Source organism: Macrobrachium nipponense, chromosome 18, assembly GCF_015104395.2.
Source record: "Macrobrachium nipponense isolate FS-2020 chromosome 18, ASM1510439v2, whole genome shotgun sequence".
NCBI classification, from domain to species: Eukaryota; Metazoa; Arthropoda; class Malacostraca; order Decapoda; family Palaemonidae; genus Macrobrachium; species Macrobrachium nipponense.
Window position 1 is genome coordinate 18593425 of NC_087211.1, and position 25000 is coordinate 18618424.

General features: G+C 35.7%; 1 long non-coding RNA gene across 1 annotated transcript in view; it reads left to right on the forward strand.

Moving 5' to 3' along the window:
* Nucleotides 1–24521, forward strand: part of LOC135196727 (uncharacterized) — a 145229-nt gene extending 120708 nt beyond the window's left edge. The window contains exon 3 of the long non-coding RNA XR_010310436.1: nt 23960–24521. This is a non-coding gene — a long non-coding RNA (uncharacterized LOC135196727). The remainder of the gene's footprint in view (nt 1–23959) is intronic.
* The last annotated feature ends 479 nt before the right edge of the window (nt 24522–25000 follow it).

A 25000-nucleotide genomic window follows, 5' to 3' on the forward strand; every position in this document is an offset into this window, starting at 1 on the left:
GATGAGTACAAAGGACGGGGACTTATGTTTTATACTGACATGCTTCAAATCTCCGTTGACACTGAGAAATCACCTACAAACACTGGTAAATCGGGTTACATATTACATTTGAATTTGTGTCAAGGAAATTGTGTTCGTTGGTTGTCATATAAATTGTTCATATTCTATTTTACAGAATCATTCTTCTTGATAGTTTAAGGAAATGCAGTTTGCACCTTGAGGCTAAATACACACTCGCACACGCGCAAGCATACATACATAGATTCATACATACATACATACATACATACATACATACACTACTCTACTTTTTCATATTTTCTCACTTCCAACTTTCAAAGTTAGTATTCAAGAATTCATTGCTACAAAGGTGATCGCTTGCAACACACACACACACACACACACACTATGTACACATTCAGATATATGTGGTTTATATATTAGATGGAATTCTGTTGTAAAAGCATTTTTACCAGTCTTATATATATACATATATATATATATATATATATATATATGTTTATAATATATTATGTATATATATGGATATAATATGTTTTAAACCGCAAACTGCATTTCACTGAACTTCTCACAAAGAAAGATAATTTGTTTTTTCTTATCGGATGGAACTCCTGGTGTCAAAATGTGCGTTCTGATGGTCATGTCACGGTAATTTGATTTCGTAAAATAACTCGTGAAAAGTTGCAAGACTCAACAATGAATATAAATTTCCTTTCAACAAATATTATTGCGCAAATTACATTCAGGATCTGCAGTTCAATAGTGATGTTAGAAATATTTCGTTGTTATTTGTAAGCGCCGTCGCTCTCGTTAAATTCATAACAAAGTAAGAACAAAGTCAGGAATGGCTGCGTATTATTTTAAGCCCTTGGCCGAAAATATGTTTGACTGGACCATCTTCCTTCCATCGGCCTTGTGTCACCAGGAAACGCCAGTTTTCGTCTTGATTACCAGCCGGCGCTCAAAAACAAATGAATAGTGCGCTTTGCTCACTCTTCAGAGTTAAGAAAGTCGTCTTCAGTGCCCCTCAGCTTCAAAAATTAGGGGTTCTACTCGCCTTTCTGTGGTAACGGTGTCTTGAGTGCTCTATACCTCAAAAAAAAAAGAAAAAAAAAAAAACAGCGTTTGCCTTGCTTTCGGTCTTAAGTGCGTTATATCTCAAAAACTAAATCATAGGATTCTCTTTACAGAGTGTCAAAATCGTCAAATTTCCAGTGAGTAAAGTATTAATGCGTTGTTCTCGAAGTTGCCTTAAGAGCAGTGCATCTCAAAGTTAGTACGTAATCTACTCCCTCCACTTATTATGAGTAGTTATTATAGCTCGGGTGGAAAGCTCATCTTTCTTATCGTGAAAAGCTAGGGTTCACATTCCCTTCGTAACTGACTGGTTTTGTTCTTCTGTTGACCTAAGCAGTGAAATATGTACCTGGCGTTCAGGCAACTGTCGTTGGTTGCAACCAGGTTGGTTGATGAGGGTATGGTGCTAGCAGCCCCATCCCAAAAGACTTGCTGGAAACCTGAGGGCCAACATGTTCTGAAGGGGGGGAAAGAAATGTGGAAAAATAAGGGAATAAAAATAATAATAATAATAATAATAATAATAATAATAAATGTATAGCTATCACAGTTATCATTCAAACATTCCTTCACTATAGAATTTCATGAAGAATAAGAAGCAAATGATCGATAATTCAAGACTAGATAGATTATATAAAAAAACAAAGAAGTGTTACTTACAAGAATAAGGAAAGAAGAGAACAGGGAATAAATAATAAAAACATTAAATTTAATAAGCAGAGAAATAAATAATAATGAGAAGAGCCAATCTTTCAATGTGACAATTAACACACACTTCATGGCATTTCGCTATGTATTATATATATATATATATATATATATATATATATATATATATTCCTCTATTTTTAAGGGTGAGGTTACCGGATGGTAACTGCTTTACTACCGAATCCATATATATATATATATATATATATATATATATATATATATATATATATAATATATATATATATATATATATATATATATATATATATATATATATATATATATATATATTATATATATATATATATATATATATATATATATATATATATATATATTATATATATATATATATATGTCTATGACATTTCCGTGATTCATATACATATATCGAGCTACAATGTCCTTTTTTTAGTATCTACTTCGCTCTACCTCGGAATTAATATATTTTCATATAAGCTTAACCGAAGGGGAATTTTTTCTCGATAATAGACTTGCCTGGACCCGGGCGCGAACCCATGGAGCCTTTCAAATCCAGGAACGTCAGTGAAGCCTCTTTCGGTGGTGTAGTAGGTAAAAGCTTCATTGACGTTACTGGATTTGAAAGGCTCCTTCGGTTAAGCATATATGAAAATATATTAATTCCGAGGTAGAGCGAATTAGATATTAAAAAAAGGACATTGTAGCGCGATATATATATTATACATACATACATACACACACACACATATATATATATATTATATATATATATATATATATATATTATATATATATATATATAGTATAAAAGAGATCCTCACGTGAAAATGAAAGAAGGAGGTACCAAGACTTTCAACTTCTATCTATTCAAAGTCCATCATCCAGGGTAACTGAACAATTTTAAGAGAACAACTTATACAAGAAAGCAACCTGAGGCCACAAATAACAATAAAACAAGTCAACAACCTACTTAAGTATGCAAACAAGCATTGTTCAAAACAAAAGACATACAAAACTATCTGTTTTGTAAAATATCTAACAACTCGTTTAACTTTTAAATTATCAAATCAAGAATAAAACTTTTCAACAATTCGTCCATCTTGTTTTATTGTTATTTTTGGCCACAGGTTGCTTTCTTGTATAAGTTGTTCTCTTAAAATTGTTCAGTACCCTGAAGATGACTTTGGAATAAAAGTTGAAAGTCTTGGTACCTCCTTCTTTCATTTTCACGTGAGGATCTCTTGTATACTTCACCCACGGGACCATTGTAGAATTCCAAGAGATATATATATTATACACTCTATATATATTATATATATATATATATATAGATATATATATATATATATATATATATTATATATATATATATGATTATAATAACTTTACCACGTGATTCATTTATCACACATATCCACAGGTGAAAAATAAGAGACAGGGTGTAGATCCTGACCGGTTTCGGCTTTATTTTCAAGCCATTGACAAAGGACTGATACATAGTATTAGAATTCACGAGTATATATACTACAAAGACAGTACTGACGAACATACACAACCGTTTGAGACTGCAGATCCACCCACAGGCAGGTGTTAAGGTAGGAGTGGCTTTCAAAAATCATTTGGCTAAAATTTACAATAAATTCTCAAGGGATACTGCCGCTTAGGGTACAAGTCCACACCTGACAGGTGTCAGGGAGGCGGGGTTGAACATCTCATTACCACTACTGCCCCCTTTACTGTGTTTACAAATATAGTAATCCTATTTTTCATATATCTCTACAGCCTACCTTAAAATTTAAACAGTTTACAAATTTCTTTTGATATTAAAGGATCAAGTTTATACATTCCTTGACTGATGTTCATATTATTGTTGTAACTTTCTTTTATAAAACTAGATTCAATGATATTCCTTTCCAATGCATTATTAGAACACACCAGCTTTTTTGCCCCTTCCCAGTTAATAGCATGATTGTTCTCACTAACATGTACAAATATACCACTATTTCCCTCTGCATATCTCACACATTGTTTATGTTGTTCTATTCTTTTTTCCAGTGTTTTCCCCGTTTGACCAATGTAAAAGTTGTCACAAGACTTCCATGGGATTTTATATACACATCCTTTAGCATTGTCGGGGGAGTTCTTAATAAGTACCTGTTTCATTGTTTTATTGTTTTTAAAAACTACATTAACACCAAAATTCTTCAGGAGATGTGGAATATCTTTCATATTACTATTATAAGGTAGTACAAGCAAATTTTTGTTGTTGTAAGGTTCTTTTTGATTTTGATACATGGTCTTTTTTGCCGCTTTTAATGTATTGTTTAGTGCATTATCTGGATATTTCAGTTTCTTGCCTGTATTCCGAATCTTATCTATCTCCTCATCTATATATTCTGGGCTACATACCCGTAGTGCTCTTAAAAACATGGAAGCAAACACTGATCTTTTAACCTTATTGTTTTGTCCAGAATAGAAATGTACATAGGAAGAAATATTAGTAGGTTTTCTGTAAACACTATACTTAAACCCACTACTGTTTCTCCGTATGAGAACATCCAAAAAGGGTAGGCATTCATCTTTTTCTATTTCCATAGTAAATTTAATTGATGGTACTAATTAATTTAACCTGGCAAAAAAGTTATTTACATCTTCATTCCCTGGCCATACACAAATTATGTCGTCAACATATCTAAACCAAGGTACATTGCGTGGAATTATATTATTTAAAATTTTCTTTTCAAAGAATTCTATATATAAATTACTTCTAATACTATGTATCAGTCCTTTGTCAATAGCTTGAAAATAAAGCCGAAACCGGTCAGGACCTACACCCTGTCTCTAATTTTTCACCTGTGGATATGTGTGATGATATATATATATATATATATATTATATATATATATATATACATATATATATATAAGATATATATATATATATATAGATATATACATATATATATATATATATATATATAATATATTATATATACATATATATATATATATATTACATAAAGAGGGGTTTGCTATGATATATTTTAAATATCATTGTAATGTGATATGCTTTGACATTTCTTAGAATGTAAGAATCATCATTTAACTTCCCTGGAGACAGTGTTCGAGGTAACGAGCTTTGGGAATGCTGATGTGTCTTTTTGCTGTATGTGCAAATCTGCGCATGTCCTGTCGCTATGAGTGCTTGATACAGAGGTGACTTTGAAATTGTTTACAAGCAGTTACCTGGGGCATGTACATTGTGGACAATGGGTGTGAGTTCGTGCGTACGTGCGAGCTTTTTCCCCCTACATATGAGAGTGTATAGTAACAATGAATGGGAGATCTGTGCAAGAGAGGCGAGGAGCCAGGATGGCTTCTTCGAAGAGTGTCTTTGTTGTTAAGTGATAGTGCATACTGTGTTGCATTGGTAAGCATATTTATTTTGGCCAAAGTTGTGGCTGGATTGTATATGAATAATTACTTCAGAGATGTTCTATTTATATGATCTTTGATTATAATCTTATGCTCATCGGGGTGTTCTTCTGTCTTCTAACAGGCGATTCTGGACAAGGGGGATTGATCTATAGAAATGGGAACTGACTTAATTACTATGGTGTACTGACTATGTTGACTGTGCCTGATGTTATGGCTAAACTAATGTTAGTTGTTTGATTAATTACCGAGGGTTATCTGAGTTATTTGGGCTTCTGAGTTTAACATTTCATTTAATCTTTTTGTTAAGAATCTGAGTTATTCAGTTAATACTTTGCTTTTAAATAAATGCATATTTTTTGTAAGTTCCGTGTCTGATTTGATGGCCTTAGATAATGGAGGGGGGAAGGTGTGTTGAGAGAGAGAGAGAGAGAGAGTTATTGGGAATCAGAAGAGAGAGAGAGAGAGAGAGAGAGAGAGTTATTGGGAATCAAGAGAGAGAGAGAGAGGGAGAGAGAGAATGTGTTACCAATTGCCTTTGGACGCTATGGTCCATCGCTACCTAATAAAAATATGAGAACGAGATTTTAGGATCTCGTTATTATATATATATATATATATATATTATATATATATATATATATATATATATATATATATATATATATATTTATATATATATATATATATATATATATATATATATATATATATATATATATATATATATATATATATAATCTTACATCTGTTGTCTATACGGAGAGATATGACAGGTAATATGGCATTCACAGGGGTTTGAAGGAAGTGAAACGAATCTAGGAAACAATACACTGAAGTAGTGAATGTCGTCCTTCATACTTTACCAGTCGCTGCCACGGTGATAGGTTATAGATGATAAAAAAAAAATAATTATTATCGTTTCACTGATATGACTTCAGAATTGAGAAGACTTTCTCTCCTCGGATTCATCGGGGAAATGGAAGGTCGTTGCTCCCTGAAACGCTTAAGGATTTGTCAAGTACGTAGTTGAAACAGCGCTGGTTATTTGGAAGAAGTTGTATTTTTATCTGTTACGTTAGATTTAGAAAATTTTATACAATTAGTCGCCCCTACGTATTTGTGAAGGAAATCTGATCACACACACACACACACACACACACACACACACACTGGAACGCTGTTTTTTTCCAGTCCTATTTGTATTAAATGTATATATATATATATATAGATATAGAGATATATATATATATATATATATAATATATATATATATCTATATATATATATATATATATATATATGTAAAAAGGATAAACATTAAACTACAAATGTCCCTCAATATCCAATTCGCTCTACCTCGGAATTGGTATATTTTCGTGTATGTTAACTGTAGGGACGGCCAACTTATTATGTGTCAACTAAAAAATTCCCTTTCGGTTAACATATATGAAAATATATTTTTTCCGAGGTAGAGTGAATTGGATATTGAAGGACATTTGTAGCTTAATGCTTGTACATGAATTACGGTGATGTGATATCATTAAGTCTTTCATACAAATATCCACACACATTCACGAAGGAAAGTTAAAGACCGTACCAGTATACTAGATTTGAAACCGCTCTTTTTTATATTTATTTTTAACCTTTTTTCAGGAAAACCAGAATAACTAAAAAATCCAAAGTTTTAAGCAAAGCGGTAACTTCGACCGGAGTCATTGTCAGAAACCATTCTAAGAAACCATTCTTAGAATCCATTCTTAGAAACGACGTGAGAATATTATCTCTCCGGACGTGTTTTTCTTCTTGATATTCTTTCGTGGCTTATTCTTAAAGGTCGGCATTCGCTGTCCGAAATTCCGAGCCACTTTTGGAATGCAACCGAAGCGTTCCTCATAAGAATAAGAAATTAATCTTATTCGCTTAAAAAAAAAAAAAGGTGTTGCCTCTGTCAGCGACGGGTGTAACTTATTCACCTGGTTTTTCGTTGATTGTGTCGGATGGCAGTCAAATGTTACAAGTTACAAGGAGTTACAAGGATTAGGATGTCTTAAAGACTTTTTAGTCCATCCGTGGAGACATCGTGTGCTCACTGTAGGAGCAGGTTTTACTGTTCATTCACAGTGTCCTAATGATTTTGTCTAGCTTTCTTTTAAACTCTTCCACACTGTTGCTGTTTACAACTTCTGGTGGCAGTTTATTCCACGTGTCACATATCTTGTATGTAAACAAGTTCCCACAATGGGATGAGTTGTATCTCTTCAGTTCTAGTTTCCATCCATTATTTCTTGTCTGGTTATCGTTTAACGTGTGATGCGATGAAGAGTATGAATTTGCTTTTAAAGAAAGAGAGAGAGTCGTATGGTTTTCAAAACGTGCACAGAAAGAGATAGATATAGTTAGATACTGAGCGAACATCCAAGAGAGAAAGAGAGAGAGAACAAAAAATTTGTCCACCGTGTTCTGCCTCTCGTTTGAAACTACACATTTTTGCTTTGTGAAAACAAAAAATATTTAAAAAGCTAATTGTTAACAGATTGCTTTCATGACCCCACGATCGTAATTGCACGGGAATAATTGTTCATATAATTAAGTAAATCATATACTTTTATCGACGGTGACTTGGATAATTCTCGCAAACACACACACAAAATCTGTTTGTGTTTGGTTGTTTATAAAATCTCTATTGGTTATCGTTCGTAAAATCTGTTTGTGTATTGGTTATTTATAAAATCTCTGTATTGGTTATCGTTCATAAAATCTGTTTGTGTATTGGTTATTTATAAAATCTGTATTGGTTATCGTTCATAAATTCTGTTTGTGTATTGGTTATTTATAAAATCGCTGTATTGGTTATCGTTCACAAAATCTGTTTGTTTATTGGTTATTTATAAAATCTCTGTATTGGTAATCGCCCACAAAATGTGTTTGTGTATAGGTTATTCACAAAATGTCTGTATTGGTTATCGTTTATAAAATCTGTTTGTGTATTGGTTATCGTTCATAAAATGTTTGTGTATTGGTTATTTATAAAATCTGTTTGTGTATTGGTTATTTATAAAATCTCTGTATTGGTTATTGTTCACAAAATTTGTTTCTGTATTGGTCATCATTCTTAAAATCAGTGTTTGTGCAATGGTTATTCGTGAAATCTGTGAAATGGGTTATTCACAAAGTCTGTGGTTGTGTATTGGTAATCATTCATAAAATACGTGTTTGTGTGGTTAGTCATAAAATCTCCGTATTGGTTATCATTCACAAAGTCTGTGGTTGTGTATAGGTAATTATTCATAAAATCTGTTTTTATCTATTGGTTACAATTCGTAAAATCATCGTCTTAATGATCCCACTGATAAAGTGTTGGTATAATATTCGTGTACCGTGTGACTTGCTGGCTTCCATCTGCTTGATTCGATACAACATTCTAATGAATGGATATTAATTAAGTACATGGGAATTCATTTCTTGAATGTTCAACATTCTAATGAAGCACCTCAGTGGCGTGATCGGTATGGTCTTGGGCTGCCACCTTGGTGGCCGCGAGTTCAATTCTCTGGCATTCCATTGAGGGGTCAGAGATGTGTCTTTCTGGTGACAGAAGTTCACAAATCTCGACGTGGTTCGGAAGTCATGTAAAGCCGTTGGTCCCGTTGCTAAGCAAACTTGTTTCTGGACTATCCAGCCAATTCTGAAAATCAGAACACCATAAAACCTTGCGAAACGACCCAGTTTCATAATGCCCAAGAATATTGGTAATTTAATTAGATCTGGATCCAGATGGAGGAACCACAACTCCCAAGAATGAGTTAAAGTTGGTCCGGACTCAAATTTAGGAGGTTCCAAATTCTAGTGAACTGGTCCAGACCAGTGATCCAAACGCCACAAAATTAAAGGAATAAGTCTGGCAGTGGATCCACAAGGCGGCCATAGGTTCTAGCGGATTGGTCGTTAATCCACAAGTGATTTAAATAATCCGCCGTTGATTTAACTAATCCTTCGGTTATTTAACTAATTCTCTGGTGATTTAACCACTCTACTTCACGTTGAACTAATTACTGGTGATTTAACTATTCCGTTGGTGATTAACTAATTCATTGGTTTTTTAACTAATCCTCGGGTGATTTAATCAATGTATTGGTTTAACTAATTGACCGGTCCATTAACTATTCCGTTGGGAATTTAACTAATCCGCCATTTAAGTAATCTGCTCTTGGCTTAACTAATCCACTGTTGTTGTAACTAATCTACTATTTATTTAACTGATCTGCTGGTTATTTAACTAATCCACCAGGTATTAATAATAAAGTGGTATTTGATGTATCCATTAGTAATTGAACTAATCCGCCAGTGATCCAACTAACCCGCCAGTTTTTAACTAATCTGCCGGTAATGTGACTAATTCAATGGTTATTTAACTAATCCACAGGGAATTCAACAAATCCACCGACGACTCAGATAAGCCACTGGTTATTTAACTAATGAGACGGTGATTCAAGTCACCAGCTGGTTATGTAACTAGAGCGCCTCAGTGGCGTGATCGGTATGGTCTTGGCTTGTCACCTCTGTGGCCGCTAGTTCGATTCTCCGGCATTCTATTGAGGGTCAGAGATGTGTATTTCTGGTGATGGAAGTTCACGAATCTCGACGTGGTTCGGAAATCACGTAGAGCCGTTGTCCCTTTGTTGAATAACCACTGGTTCCATGCAACGTAAAAAAAAACACCATACAAAACAAACAATTTATGTAACTAAGCCACAGGTGATTAATGAAAGTATAAATATATGGAAACACTCATCAGAATCCATTCAAATTTTTTGACAGCAGTTCTTACTAACATCCACTATAATTATAGTCTGCGACATTAAGTCTATAATTAGTCTGCGACGAAAAGTCTTCCCGAAGCCTATAATTACCATCCCGCGGAAGCGAGCTTTCCCAAGCATCGCGGTTTTTGGGAAAATTATTGCGATCCTCTAGTGTGATTGCAGGCACGCGCCTTCAGTCAGTGCACTCCCGTCAGTGCTTGTTGTCAGACCAGAAAGAAAAAACAAGAATGAAAAGCAGGAAAAGGGAGAAAATTGTTTTTACGCTTCGTGAGAGAAGCGATGATGACTTTCTTGGATTTTTTTTTAATTTTTTTGTGGGATGTGACATATATATGTATATACTATATATAAATAATATATATATATATATAATATTATATATATATATATATATATACATATACATATGTATACATCCATACTATCAGCTGTGCATATACTAGGTATTGCATTCAAAGCACTAATTTGTAATAAGCTTTGGGACTAAACATTCAAGATACATTTCAAACTGTTTGAGTTTAGTCTCCAAACGTTTTTGCGGCCTGAATATCTTGACTCAAAACATGCAAGAGAACTAAGGGTCTTTGAGAGAGAGAGAGAGAGAGAGAGAGAGAGAGAGAGAGAGCAGAACTTCATTCAGAGAAAGCTGGAGAACATAGAACAGAGACTTAAAAGCTGACAGTTCTAGGTAGACTTGGTCGAAGCTGATTGATGCTGTCATATCCCCCACAGATAATAATAATAGTATAAGATGCTGCGGTAAGATGATCACGTTTGTCCAGGGTCCAACTAGGTCAAGACTTCACAGTTTAAGAAACGAGTCATGAACAAAATGTTTCATGCAGTAGCTATAACCGGTCATGACCGGTTTCGCCCGCGAGGTGGCGGATGAAAGAGAATTTTCTATTTTTTTTTTTTTTTTACCCAAAGCTAGTGTTGGATTCAGGCACAGAGAGAAGAAAACGAAGATGGAAATGAAGAAAACGAAGATAGAAATGAGGAGATGAAAATGAAGAAACGAAGATTGAAATGAGATGGAAATGAGGAGATGAAAATGAAGAAAACGAAGATTGAAATGAGATGGAAATGAAAAAAACGAAGATAGAAATGAGGTGACGGGGATGAAAAAAACGAAGATAGAAATGAATAAAATTAAGGTAGAATTGAGGAGATGGAGATGAAGAAAACGAAGATAGAAAAGAGGAGATGGAAATGAAGAAAACGGAGATAGAAATGAGAAGAATGAGATGAGGAAAAAGGAGATAGAAGTGAGGAGATGGAAATGAAGAAAACAAAGATAGAAATGAGAAGATGGAAATAAAGAAACGAAGATAGAAATGAGGAGATGGAAATGAAGAAAACGAAAAGAGAAATGCGGAGATGGAGATGAAGGAAACGAAGAGAGAAATGAGGAGGTGGAAATGAAGAAAACGAAAAGAGAAATGCGGAGATGGAAATGAAGAAAACGAAGAGAGAAATGAGGAGATGGAAATGAAGAAAACGAAAAGAGATGATGAGGATGGAAATGAACGAAAACGAAGAGAGATATGGAGGATTGATGAGGAAATGAAGACGAGATATGAGGAGATGGAATGAAGAAAACGAAGAGAGATATGAGGAGATGAAATGAAGGAAAGGAAGAGAGATATGAGGAGATGGAAATGAAGAAAACGAAAAGAGAAATGAGGAGATGGAAATGAAGAAAACGAAGAGAGATATGAGGAGATGGAAATGAAGGAAACGAAGAGAGAAATGAGGAGATGGAAATGAAGAAAACGTCAGTTATTTTCATTTATTTTACTTCATGGAGGCCTTAATACTAATAATGATGAAACTAACAGACATAAAACTAGTCAGGATTTATTGGAATAGAAAGAACGAAGAGAGAAATGAGTAGAGAAATGAAGAAAACGTCAGTTATTTGCTTTATTTTACTTCATGGAGGCCTTAATACTAATAATGATGAAACTAACAGACATAAAACTAGTCAGGATTTTTGGAATATTTTACGAGTAATGGTAAAGGGGGAAAGTAAATTTGGGTTGAATATTACATTTATATGAAATTCGTATTACAGTAAGCTTATATTTATTTGTAATGGTTATATCATTTAAATGATGTTGGCGAGAAAATCTGACCTGCGTAATTTCTCGAGGTTTTGACTTACAAATATTATTTCCTATATTTGTGTGAATTTACGCAAGTTTCAAAAAAAAAATTATATATATATATCTATATATACATATATATATAAAAATATTATATATATATATATATATATAACATATATATATATATATATAAGGTAGAGGTAAAACTTTTTTTATTTTAATTTTAAAATTTTTATATCGTTTGTTTTTAAGATAAAATAAATAAAGATATAAAGATGAAAATTGTTTGATATTTGTGCAAATTTATTGGGTGTTTCAGATAAAAGATATAGATATCTTAAGATAAAGATAGTTTTATATTTTTGCAAAGTTACGTCAGTATTTCAGATAAAAAAAGACTTTAGAAATCCAAAGATAAGAATCCTTAAATTACCCCAGCGATTGGAGAAGTGGTTAGTAGGGGTACCACTGGGGTGTTGGTATGAGGATGTACTGGTATGTGAGAGGGAAGAGGTTGGGAGGGAGGGGAGGGGGGGTTCTTTGAAGACCTCCCACGATGCACTGTAAATCATCGGACGGAAATTTTCCTTCGTAATTCTGTTTGTTTAAATCGACGAAGGCAAAGGAAAGGGTAAAAGGCATATTTTCACAGTAGAGAATGCGAATTTTCACCGTAGAGAACTGGGAATTTTCACCGTAGAGAACTGGGAATTTTCACAGTATAGAACTGGGAATTTTCACCGTAGAGAACTGGGAATTTTCCCAGTAGAGAACTGGGAATTTTCACAGTAGAGAACTATGAATTTTCACAGTAGAGAACTATGAATTTTCACAGTAGTGAACTGGGAATTTTCACAGTAGAGAACTGGCAATTTTCACAGTAGAGAACTGGCAATTTTTACAGAGAACTGGCACACTTATGAATAAAAGCACACACACACACACACACACACACACACATATATATATCGTATGTATGTTTGTGCGCAGATGTTGATATTTATTTTTATGTCAGTTCTCTTGAATGTCTTTCTGTGCAGTGGAATGTTGCATGACACATTGCAAGTTGACGGCATTCAGTGCTGCTTGATCCACTTGAATGCTTTCCGCCTCTCGAATAAACTTTCACACAGTCACGGGGCGGTTGATTTGTTGATGTGTAGACTGAAAAGTGAATATAGATTATCATAAATTTCAGTAAATGCATCAGTAGCTTGTAAGACAGTTTCAAGACGAAAGTGCGATGATGCGGAAGTCACCGAATTGAGAGAGAGAGAGAGAGAGTCAATGCTGGTGTTTTAAGCAACAGTATGAAGCACTACTTGAAATCAAGGAGTAAGTTAAAAAGAGAGGAAGAAAACATCTACACAGAGAGAGAGAGAGAGAGAGAGAGACGGGTGGGGGGAGTGGCGGTTATGGACTCAGAAAGGGGTGTAGGAGCAACCAGGTCCTTTTAAGCCACTTTGTGAAGATAGCTTAAAATCGATGTGAAAATTGACTAAAGAGGATGCGAGAAAGAGAGAGAGAGAGAGAGGAGGGGACTGGACAGGTTAGTTGTGGGGCATTAAATGCTGCTGCCGTTTTTGAGTCCAGAGATAGTGACATGGAATGTGGATCCAGCGCCTGCAGGCCCTGGAATGACTTGCTCCCTGGACTGCATCCGCGCGAGGCACCAGATCTGCATCAGCCTCGTCCTTCGGAAAGAAAACATGGACGGCCTTCGTGAGCAGAGAGGTTTGTCTTCGTCTTGCCCTCTTTTTCTCTTTCAATGGGCTTTCTCCATCTTTCTTCTCATTTTGTGAAAATGTGATTCACCTCCCGTTGCTACTTCCTTCATTATAATTTTCGTATACGCCGCTGGGTTTTACATAGATTCCCCTGTTATACCTTCCGCTTCTCTCAGTCTCCCTTTATAATCTGTATTATGGATTTTCCACCATTCCTAGATTATTAATATCCATTTCCAAGACGAAGATAGGTCTCTCAGAGCTTGTTTCTCCTTCTCGTACCTTCAATTCCGTCTTTACTAATCAATCATCATCTCCATTTGTCAGTTTTCCTTTCGCGAACTTCTTATTCCTTTACATCACCATTTATCATATCATTCTGTAAAGTTTTCCTCCAGATTCCTCTCGTTGTCGCGTCTGTCATACTGTTCCTTTTCTAGGAGACCACTTCCGTTCAGTTGCGGGAAGTTATCGTTCATCTGGTGGCGTAAGAACGGACTGAAAGTCACGTATCGTTTACTTTATAAAGTTCCGATCGAAAACTTACGTTCTGTTTCTGTTTGTCATTGGGTGGGAAGGTAGGTAAGTTGCAGGCTGATTTCGATGAATTAATGGGAAGGTGTCGTTGAACCATTACTTACAGCTTGCATATATTGTTTTTTATTAATCTGATGTGTTGCTCTTCTTAAATTCAGTCTCCGATAACCGTCCTCGTCTGTATTTCCTGCGTTCCCAGCGCATGAAAATCGAATTCCGCCTTTTTTCCGTCTCCTAAATGATATTGTCCGGATAGACTTTATTGCTCTGGTTTTTTTTTTTTTTTTTTTTTTTTTTTTTTTTTTTTTTTTTTTTTGTCAGTTGCATGATGTTGCGTTCGCCATTGCCCGTAGTCTTGCCATCCATTCTACTGATCCAGTTGCATCGTTTGTCGAATCCCTGCGTAAGTCCTTTTCGGTCCAGGATTTTTATTGCAGGCTGAGTCAGTCTGTTTCAGTTTTAGTCATTTCAATGTCTTTCTCAGCCATTGGACTCATTCTGTTATTATTATTGTGGTCTTAGAATTATTACCATTATTGTTGTTGGTATTATTAGTCAATGGATATTGCTTAATTCGTTTTCATAGGTCTCTGTAATGGATGCTAATACCCCCGCGTATTTCCTATTACATACAGTATAGGCAGCATAACTATAGTAGCATCACATCAGCCGTGCATCTGATGTCTAGGCCATTCCCTTAGAACGCTCCTGATTGGCTGCTGATAAGCCTTTCACAGGGCTGCAAATTCACAGTCTCTGGAGAGTGTTCATACAGGCAGGATGTATGTTCCACCTCTCATGAGGGATACTTGTGAATGACGTATCTCTCAGGAGAAGTGGAATATACATCCTGCCTATGTGAACTCTCTCTCGAGACTGTTTCCAGCCCTGTGAATGGCTTATCAACAGCCAATCAGGAACGTCGTAAGGGAATGGCCTAGACATCAGATGAACGGTTGATGTGAATCTACAATAGTTTCATCGTTTTACCCCTGACTGACTTCATTGTACTTTACTCGTGACACTGATTACAAAGATTAGAACAATTTCGTATTACATTTCTAATTACGTGGATTACAGGGAAGAAAATGGTAACGCTGCAAAAAAAAGTTAAGTATATCTTAGTTTTACCAGACCACTGAGCTGATTAACAGCTCTCCTAGGGCTGGCCCGAAGGATTAGATATATTTTTACGTGACTAGGAACCTATTGGTCACCTAGCAACGGGACCTACAGCTTATTGTGGGATCCGAACCACACACTATCGAGAAATGGATTTCTATCATTAGAAATAAATTCCTCTGATTCCGCGTTACGCGGTCAAGCCGGGATTAGAACTTCGGACCACCGGATTGGCAGAAAGAGGAATCAACATCCGGTATCTTTCTCGTTACTGTACATTCATTTTGGGAGAATTTTCTCTTACATATATCTTCCCTTTTGAGTAACAGGGGTCCTGATAAAGGGCTAAAAGAGCCTTTTGTAATGCGTACAGTGTGTTACGCACGGCTTACCGTAAGCGGTACCCCTAGGGGGATCTGCTATCATGAAATCGTTCATGGTAGCAAGATCTAAAATGAGTTTAGAAGGAATTTTATCCCATTTCAGCAAGACACTTCTGCTGAGTTTCAGAGGCATTCCAGTTGTCTCCACTCTCGATTTGACTGAAATCTCGAACGTCAGTTGATGGGTATTTTCTTGAAATGTTTCCACTCCTCTTGACAGAAATCCCTGTCATTAATAAGACCTTTCGGTGAAGTGAAATGTCTTGTCACTTCTGGATGTAAACTTGTAAACTTCCGATGTCATTCGATAGATGTTTTCAGAAAGTAATTTTACTCGTCCTGGGAGAGAAGTTTAATAATATTTGATCAGCATTTTCGAGATGCCTTCACTCACGATAGACATTATAATAGTTTCCCTTTACCTTCTCCTTACTTCTACCTAATGAGTGCCCATTATATTCTTTGGAATCTTAAATTTCAAGTCAGTGGCCCCTTTGGTGGGCTTGTTCCATATGAACAGGGTTCATCTTAATAATAATAATAATACAATGACTCGAATGACTTCGACAAGAAGAGGAAGAAGTGAGTAGATAAACTGAAAGACCTTATTGAAGAGTAAAAGCATTTCTCAATATCTTCCAGTCCTTCCTTTACTGCATGAAAGTACGCCGCAGTCTATTCAAGTGTCAGCGAATAAGGTCATTCCCTCCGTCATGATTTTCTCATTCTAGGACGAGCATTCCTGGCAGACGAAAGGAAAGACGTCCACCTTTGGATATCCCGCGATCTGCATTTTGTCTCTCGCTTTTGTTTCTGTTGTGGACACATAAAATGAGGCTGGGCGTCTGCACAATGCAAATGCAAAATGCAGGCTTGAATCACTCGTCCTAAATCAGGGGCGGGAAAAGGCAGGCCCAGATTTGGATTGTGTTCACAAATGGATGTCAAAGGGTGAACTTTATCGCGGACAATCTTGGGTGGGTACCGTGACGGTTTTGGGGAACGGCTGGGTCATGAAACAGGCGCCGAGCATGCACTCCACAAACAGGAGAGCAGGTTTATAACCTGACATCAAAAAGAGGCTCATTAGAAAAAAAAAAAAGGTGTTACCCAGATCAAGAGAGGTTATGCAACTCAATTAATGGAAAATGTTTGGTGATTTTAAAGGGCTCGGTTGAGCAATGGAAGTCAACGCCCTTTTTTTTTTATATAACAAAGAATAGCTACCGTGACTGGAAAAAATTGTCTACGACCAAAGTGAGCGAAAAAAAACGGAGTAACACGAGAAAAATAATTATTTTGAATGATGCAAGCGAGAAAAAATGTTAAATGGCCTGAGTGAAAAAAAAGTCCTGAATTTATGTGATAAAGTGATAGATAAAAGTGGGACTGACATGAGTAAAAAAAAAAGAAAAAAAACTTTGGCAAAAACATGAGTAAAAAGAACTTTGGCACTGTCAAGAGTAAAAAAATAACTCGGATTGACATGATAAAATAAACTTTTGGACTAGCATGGAGTATAAGAAATAATTTTCGAACTGACATGAGTTAAAAAAAAAACTTTCGGACTGACATGAATAAAAAAACACTTTGGACTGACATGAGTAAAAAAAAAATTCGAACTGAATGAGTAAAAAGAAAAATACTTTGGACTGACATGAGTAAAAAAAAAAACAAAAAAACATACGGATTGACATTGTTTAAAAAATATTAATGAAATGATATGAGTGGAAAAACTGCCTTAGACCAAAATGAATAAGAAAAAAAAGTCGTGCACTGGCAAGAGTGAAATATTAATAATAATAATAAAGAAAACTTGTGGCTCACTTACTGTCTAGGGCCTCCGTTGACCCATTACAGCTCACATCAGATACCCAGGGTTTGTCGTAAGAACCTAAGGATGGAATTTGGCCTAAAGGGTGTCCAATTTGTCAACAAAAAGTTGACATATTGATAAATATATTATCATGAATACATATATATATATATATATATATATATATATATATATATATATATATATATATATATTATATATATATATATATATTATACATATATATATATATATATATATATATATATATATATATTTATATACATATATACATATTTATACATATACATCGTGCATATATATATATATATGTATATATATATATATATATATATATATATATATATATATATATATCGCTATATGACTTTCCCCACTGTTGGTATTACTAGCACTTTTCAACTACCCAGGAATTACAGTTACAAAGGCAAAAGGCTAACTGTGTCGTGAGGGTTATTATTTTTTTTTTTTTTTTTTTTTTTTTTTTTGTATTTTTTTTTTTTTTTTTTTTTTTTTTTTTTTTTTTTTTGACAAATGTTCAATACAGAGCAGAAAAAAAAAAAAAAAAAAACTTGGTTTTTTCCCACTCTTCTCAAATGGTTAAAACGCAAATCGTTCTCTGTTATTTGACTTAGTAATATAGTGTGATTTTTTTATTTTTTTCACAATATTTTTTTCATGTACACCATTATTTGTATAGGAGTTAGGAACTGCTAAATTAATAATAATAATAATAATATTGAAAAAGAAACCCACAAATTCAATTTGTAACTTGTTTACTTCTAAGTATTTACATTAAGTTTTACTCCACACTCGAGTACTTTCAGGCCCTTCTGTGGCCCATTCTCAAGAGATGTTTGGGATGTTAGCCTGGGTCAAGCCCAGCAGTCTTCAGAAGACTGCTGGGCCTTGACCCAGGCTAACATCCAAACATCTCTTGAGAATGGGCCACAGAAGGGCCTGAAAGTACTCGAGTGTGGAGTAAAACTTAATGTAAATACTTAGAAGTAAACAAGTTACAAATTGAATTTGTGGGTTTCTTTCAATCTTCAGAAGAAAACTGAAAGAAGTTTTTGTTTGGTTAATAATAATATTAATAATAATAATATAATAATAATAATATTATTATGATACCACACACATGGCTAATAGAATGCCTGAAAATATATGGGGCAGAGGAAAATACCATCAGCTTCCTCAAAATACAATGCGCAACTGGAATACAATACTTACAAGCTCTGGAATAAGACTAGCAGAGGTTAATATCAGGAGAGGGATCTTCCAGGGCGACTCACTGTCCCCACTACTCTTCGTAGTAGCCATGATTCCCATGACAAAGTACTACAGAAGATGGATGCCGGGTACCAACTCAAGAAAAGAGGCAACAAAATCAACCATCTGATGTTCATGGACGACATCAAGCTGTATGGTAAGAGCATCAAGGAAATAGATACCCTAATCCAGACTGTAAGGATTGTATCTGGGGACATCAGAATGGAGTTTGGAATAGAAAAATGCGCCTTAGTCACATACAAAAAGGCAAAGTAACGAGAACTGAAGGGATAAAGCTACCAGATGGGAGCAACATCAAACACTAGATGAGACAGGATACAAATACCTGGGAATAATGGAAGGAGGAGATATAAAACACCAAGAGATGAAGGACACGATCAGAAATATATGCAGAGACTCAAGGCGATACTCAAGTCAAAACTCAATGGAGGAAATATGATAAAAGCCATAAACACATGGCAGTGCCAGTAATCAGATACAGCGCAGGAATAGTGGAATGGACGAAGGCAGAACTCCGCATCATAGATCAGAAAACCAGGAAACAAATGACAATACACAAACACTACACCCAAGAGCAAATACGGTACGAGACTATACATAACACGAAAGGAAGGACGGAGAGGACTACTAAGTATAGAGGACTGCGTCAACATTGAAAACAGAGCACTGGGGCAATATCTGAAAACCAGTGAAGACGAGTGGCTAAAGAGTGCATGGGAAGAAGGACTAATAAAAGTAGACGAAGACCCAGAAATATACAGGGAGAGACAGGAGAGACAGAGGACTGGCACAACAAACCAATGCACGGACAATACATGAGACAGACGAAAGAACTAGCCAGCGATGACAATTGGCAATGGCTACAGAGGGAGAGCTAAAGAAGGAAACTGAAGGAATGATAACAGCGGCACAAGATCAGGCCCTAAGAACCAGATATGTTCAAAGTACGATAGACGGAAATAACATCTCTCCCATATGTAGGAAGTGCAATACGAAAAATGAACCATAAACCACATAGCAAGTGAATGCCCGCACTTGCACAGAACCAGTACAAAAAGAGGCATGATTCAGTGGCAAAAGCCCTCCACTGGAGCCTGTGCAAGAAACATCAGCTACCTTGCAGTAATAAGTGGTACGAGCACCAACCTGAGGAGTGATAGAAAACGATCAGGTAAAGATCCTCTGGGACTATGGTATCAGAACGGATAGTGATACGTGCAAATAGACCAGACGTGACGTGATGACAAAATCAAGAAGAAAGTATCACTCATTGATGTCGCAATACCATGGGACACCAGAGTTGAAGAGAAAGAGAGGGAAAAAATGGATAAGTATCAAGATCTGAAAATAGAAATAAGAAGGATATGGGATATGCCAGTGGAAATCGTACCCATAATCATAGGAGCACTAGGCACGATCCAAGATCCCTGAAAAGGAATCTTAGAAAAACTAGAGGCTGAAGTAGCTCCAGGTCTCATGCAGAAGTGTGTGATCTAGAAACGGCACACATAGTAAGAAAAGTGATGGACTCCTAAGGAGGCAGGATGCAACCCGGAACCCCACACTATAAATACCACCCAGTCGAATTAGAGGACTGTGATAGAGCAAAAAAAAAAAAAAAAAAAAAAAAAAAAATAAAAAAAAAAAAAATAATAATAATAATAATAATAATAATAATATTTTGTTAAAATAATGGCAGAATTCACAGAATTGGTTTTATATAAAAATTCTTTCAATTCTCCTAAGATTTGTCTTTCTGGCACGCTAATCATTAGGAGAATTGAAAGAATTTTACATAAAATCAATTTGTGAATTCTGCCATTATTTTTAATAAAACATGTTTGAAAGAAGCTCTGTTTCGGCATAAAAAAATAATAATAATAATATTGTTTTATTATTATTATTATTATTATTATTATTATTATTATTATTATTATTATTATTATTATTGAACTGTGGTAATTAAGAAGAGGGTTGGAACTACTAAATAATAATAATAATAATAATAATAATAATAATAACAATAGAATAATAATAATAATAATAATAATAATAATAATATTATTGAACTGTAACGATTATACAACTCGCTAAATACGATGACTAAGAATAAGTCAAAATTACGCCAAGAAAGGAAATTCGCATAACATTAAAGATGCTTCACTTTCCTACATTGGAATCTATATTGCGATTGAAGTCAAGAGAAAAGAAGAAGAAAAAAAGATGATAACAGTAATATCCAAAAAGATGAATTAAACGTCTGAAGACCGGCTAGAAATCGAAAGCTTTTGAGAAAGAGAGATGATGTACCAAAAATAAAAGCGCTATTAACAACAGATGAAGAACGGCATTGCGCAACGCCGTCTACAGAATTCTTCAGAGTCATTGCGAGTAAGAGTTCACAAAAATAAGAATAAGATAGAAGAATGTAGCGGCTGGAAAAATACACAAGAGCGGAAGGCAAACATAGCAGCGTAGAATATTAATGCTCTAGACAGTGAAAGTTTTACCCGCGTACGGACCCGATAATCTGACCTATTCGGTTTGTGGCTCTGGAAGGAGGGAAAAGGAAAATGGCTCGCTCTCTCTCTCTCTCTCTCTCTCTCTCTCTCTCTCTCTCTCTCTCTCTCTCTCTCTCTCTCAGTAATAAATGTACAATACCTAAGCTTTATGCATAGGGATATACTTTTCCTTTCTCTGTTTTAAGAATCTCTCTCTCTCTCTCCAGGGGACAGAGACCTTGTGCATGCATAGGACAGGGTGTGGGGCTGACAGTCTCATCCCTAAAATGTTCGATGACAATTGGTGGCATTACTCACGTAAAAGCATAACTGTGTGTGCTCCTATATATTTGTATATGCTGGTAGGTATGTATGTAATTTATTGGTGTATATGTCTGTATACGTAAATACTCACAGGCGCTGTGGCGCAAAGAGTAGCGTACTCGTCTCACTTGTGTGGGGAATCAGTACTAAGACCCGTTTTGTTAAATTGTATCTGTGCCTCCCGTGTGTGTGTGTGGTGTGTGTGTGTGTATCAGTGTGCACTAGGATACTAGAATTATGTATATAAAAGGAGTACGAGGAATTAATGAAGGAAAACTGAGATGATATCCCAGCAGCGTAATTTCTCTATGAAGAAAGTCCCACTCAGAGGTAGCTGCAGCCTTTTCTATTTAGCCTGGGAAGCCTATTTTTGCTATCCAGTGAATTCCTAATCATCCGTCTTCAGAACATTTATCCAGCTTCTGGATGAGTGGTTTTGCTTCTGTCCACTTCAAGGAGTTTATTTCTGTGATATGTAGCTCATAGTTTTGTTGTCATCCATCTTCAAAAGTATGTCTTGATAATGTGAAGTCATCCTTCTTCAGGATTATCTTCCTGGTATATGTAGATGAAGGTTTTGCGTTATCCATCTACAGAAACCCATCTGTGCTATTATGTTAAAGATGCTTTTTCTCTTATCCATCTTCAGAAGACTTTTTTGGGGAGATGTCCGAGTCACTTTTTATGCTGCTATCCACCTTTAAAAGTATTTAATTGATATCCAAGTGATGGCTTTCTGGTAATCCATCTTCAGAAGGCTGTTTTGTATGATATTTAAATAAACGGTTTCACTGGCATTCGGTTTCAAAGGAATCTTTGAAATATGCATTAAATGCCTAACCTGACATTTAGCCGTAGAAGCCTTTTCTCTCTCTCTCTTTTTTAGTATTTTCATTTAAAAATTGTGTACGTTTTGAGTTTGTGTTTTTTTAGCATTTTCATTTCCGATTTGTGAACATTTTGTGTTTTTTGTTTTGTTTTTTATTTTTATTTGAAAGTTGTGTACATTTTGAGTGGTTTTTTATCATTTTTATTTAAAATTTTGTACATACTGAGTGTTTTTTTAAATATCTTATTTTAAATTTGTGTACAGTTTGAGTGTGTTTTTTTAGCATTTTTATTTCAAATTTGTGTACATTGTGAGTGTTGTGGTTAACTCTACATCCATGTGAGATTACTGTCTTACCTAAATCATCTGTGCCAATTATGGTCTATGACAGATTTAGGATTGTAAGGAACTGCCACTCATTCCCAGCGATCAAACCTAAGAGTGGGAGACGAATTTCTTATTTTCGGAAATGTAAAAAAAAAAAAAAAAGGGTAAATTGAGTGCCGTAGGTAATGTAGCAGCTAAATTTAATTCAACAGATTTATCAAACGCTGGGAATCACTTTTAAACCTTTAGGATATATATGTATATAAAAAAGGAAATAGCTCTTATGGCACACTGATCGCGCATGCGTAGGTAGCCCTCGTGCCCGAAGTGGGTATCGAATGAGACCAGATTTTTGAAAGTCATGGCATTACACGACTTCCGGGTAAGACAATCCGTCAATAACGCATTCCAAGATGTCAAACGGGTGCGGAGGGGGAAGGGGGATTGGGTTGGGGGGAGGGGGGGGTTTTGGGGGGGGGTTGTTAGTAGGTAGGTAGAAGAGAAAAGAAACGGTGAGATTGGAGGAGGGAGGAGTAGAAAGATGGCTGGTGACTGGGCAGCAGCAGAGGCAGCAGCAGGGCTCAGGACTCACATCCGCCTCAGTGCACCAATTTCACCGCGTTTTCACTGTCCAGCCGTTGAACCAGTTTTTGCTACAGAAACGCTAATGTTCGTCCCTCCTCCTCCTCCTCCTCCCTCTCATTCTCCTCGCCCTTCTGTGGATACTCCTCCTTCGGCGTTCCTCGCGCCTCTCCCCCTCCTCCGTGAAAGAACGCCCATCCACGCCCAGGGAACTCGATGAAGTCACATCTTCCCATAGGTCACGACGACTCTTCGGTAGGTCCAAGGTATTGGACGAGGGGCGTCAGTGTGCAAGCAGTTCTAGACACAAAGTAACCTTGCTTTTCTCCTTTCAGGAGGTATGCCCACCAAGGTATGGTCATATACACCAGAAGAGGAAGAAGAAGAAGAAGAAGAAGAAGAAGAAAAAGAAGGAGGAATCTGAGGAGGTAAGTTTCGATTTCATAAGACCTCGTCTCCCTCAAAGAAACCTTAGATGTCCGGAGGCAAAGTCGTTTTCCAAGGAACATCTGGGTTGGAGGAGCTTTCCTCGGCATTGCGTCAGTGAAAGTAAAGCCTTCGGATTCTTTTTCTTTTTTTCCCCAGTGATTATTCATTAAGGGAAGATTTAATTTTTTTCATTCCTGAAGCTGACTGTTCACTTTTATTTCTAGAAACTCTCGGTGAAATATCGTATATTCACCTGAATTCCAAAAGGTCGTCCGTAAATAAATTTGTTACCCTTTCTGTCAAAAAACTGTCAAAAATTGAGCTGTTCAACTGTACTTCTCTAAAAAATGCCACTCTGTAATTTTTATAGATTTTTCCCCCACGTTTTCAAATGATCAGTTGGTAATGGTAGACTTCAGCCAAATTATTTTCGCCACGTTTTTTGTATGAGGTTTAAACTGTAAATTTTTCTCTTTTACGTACTCATATCTCACGCGCGCGCGCGCAAATCTCATGCCGTAAGCAAGAAAAGATATTGTAAATTGAATTGTTGTCATGACCACATGGTTGCTTTGGCTCTGCCTATATATATGTTATTATTTTTGTTGTAATGTATGTTCTGTCATGTATTGTGATATGGTTTTGTTTACCAAGTTCTGAATAGCTGTCACCTATAATCCTTTAATTGTCTGGACCTTGTATCTGAGATGTTTGTCTTAAACCTTTAATTGCACCCATTGTTTATGCTTGTTTGGGAAGGATTTTCATCTTCCAGGTGTGTCGGATTCTAGGTACCAATCTCTTTATAATCCCTATCTGTCAGTTATACGAATCTTCTTGTATTGTCTTTTCCCGTATCTATGTCAGTCTCTGCTCAGTAAAGGACGTTTAACGTCGAAAGATCTTGCAGATCCTCATTCGTTTATTTTTCCTTCGTGGCATATATC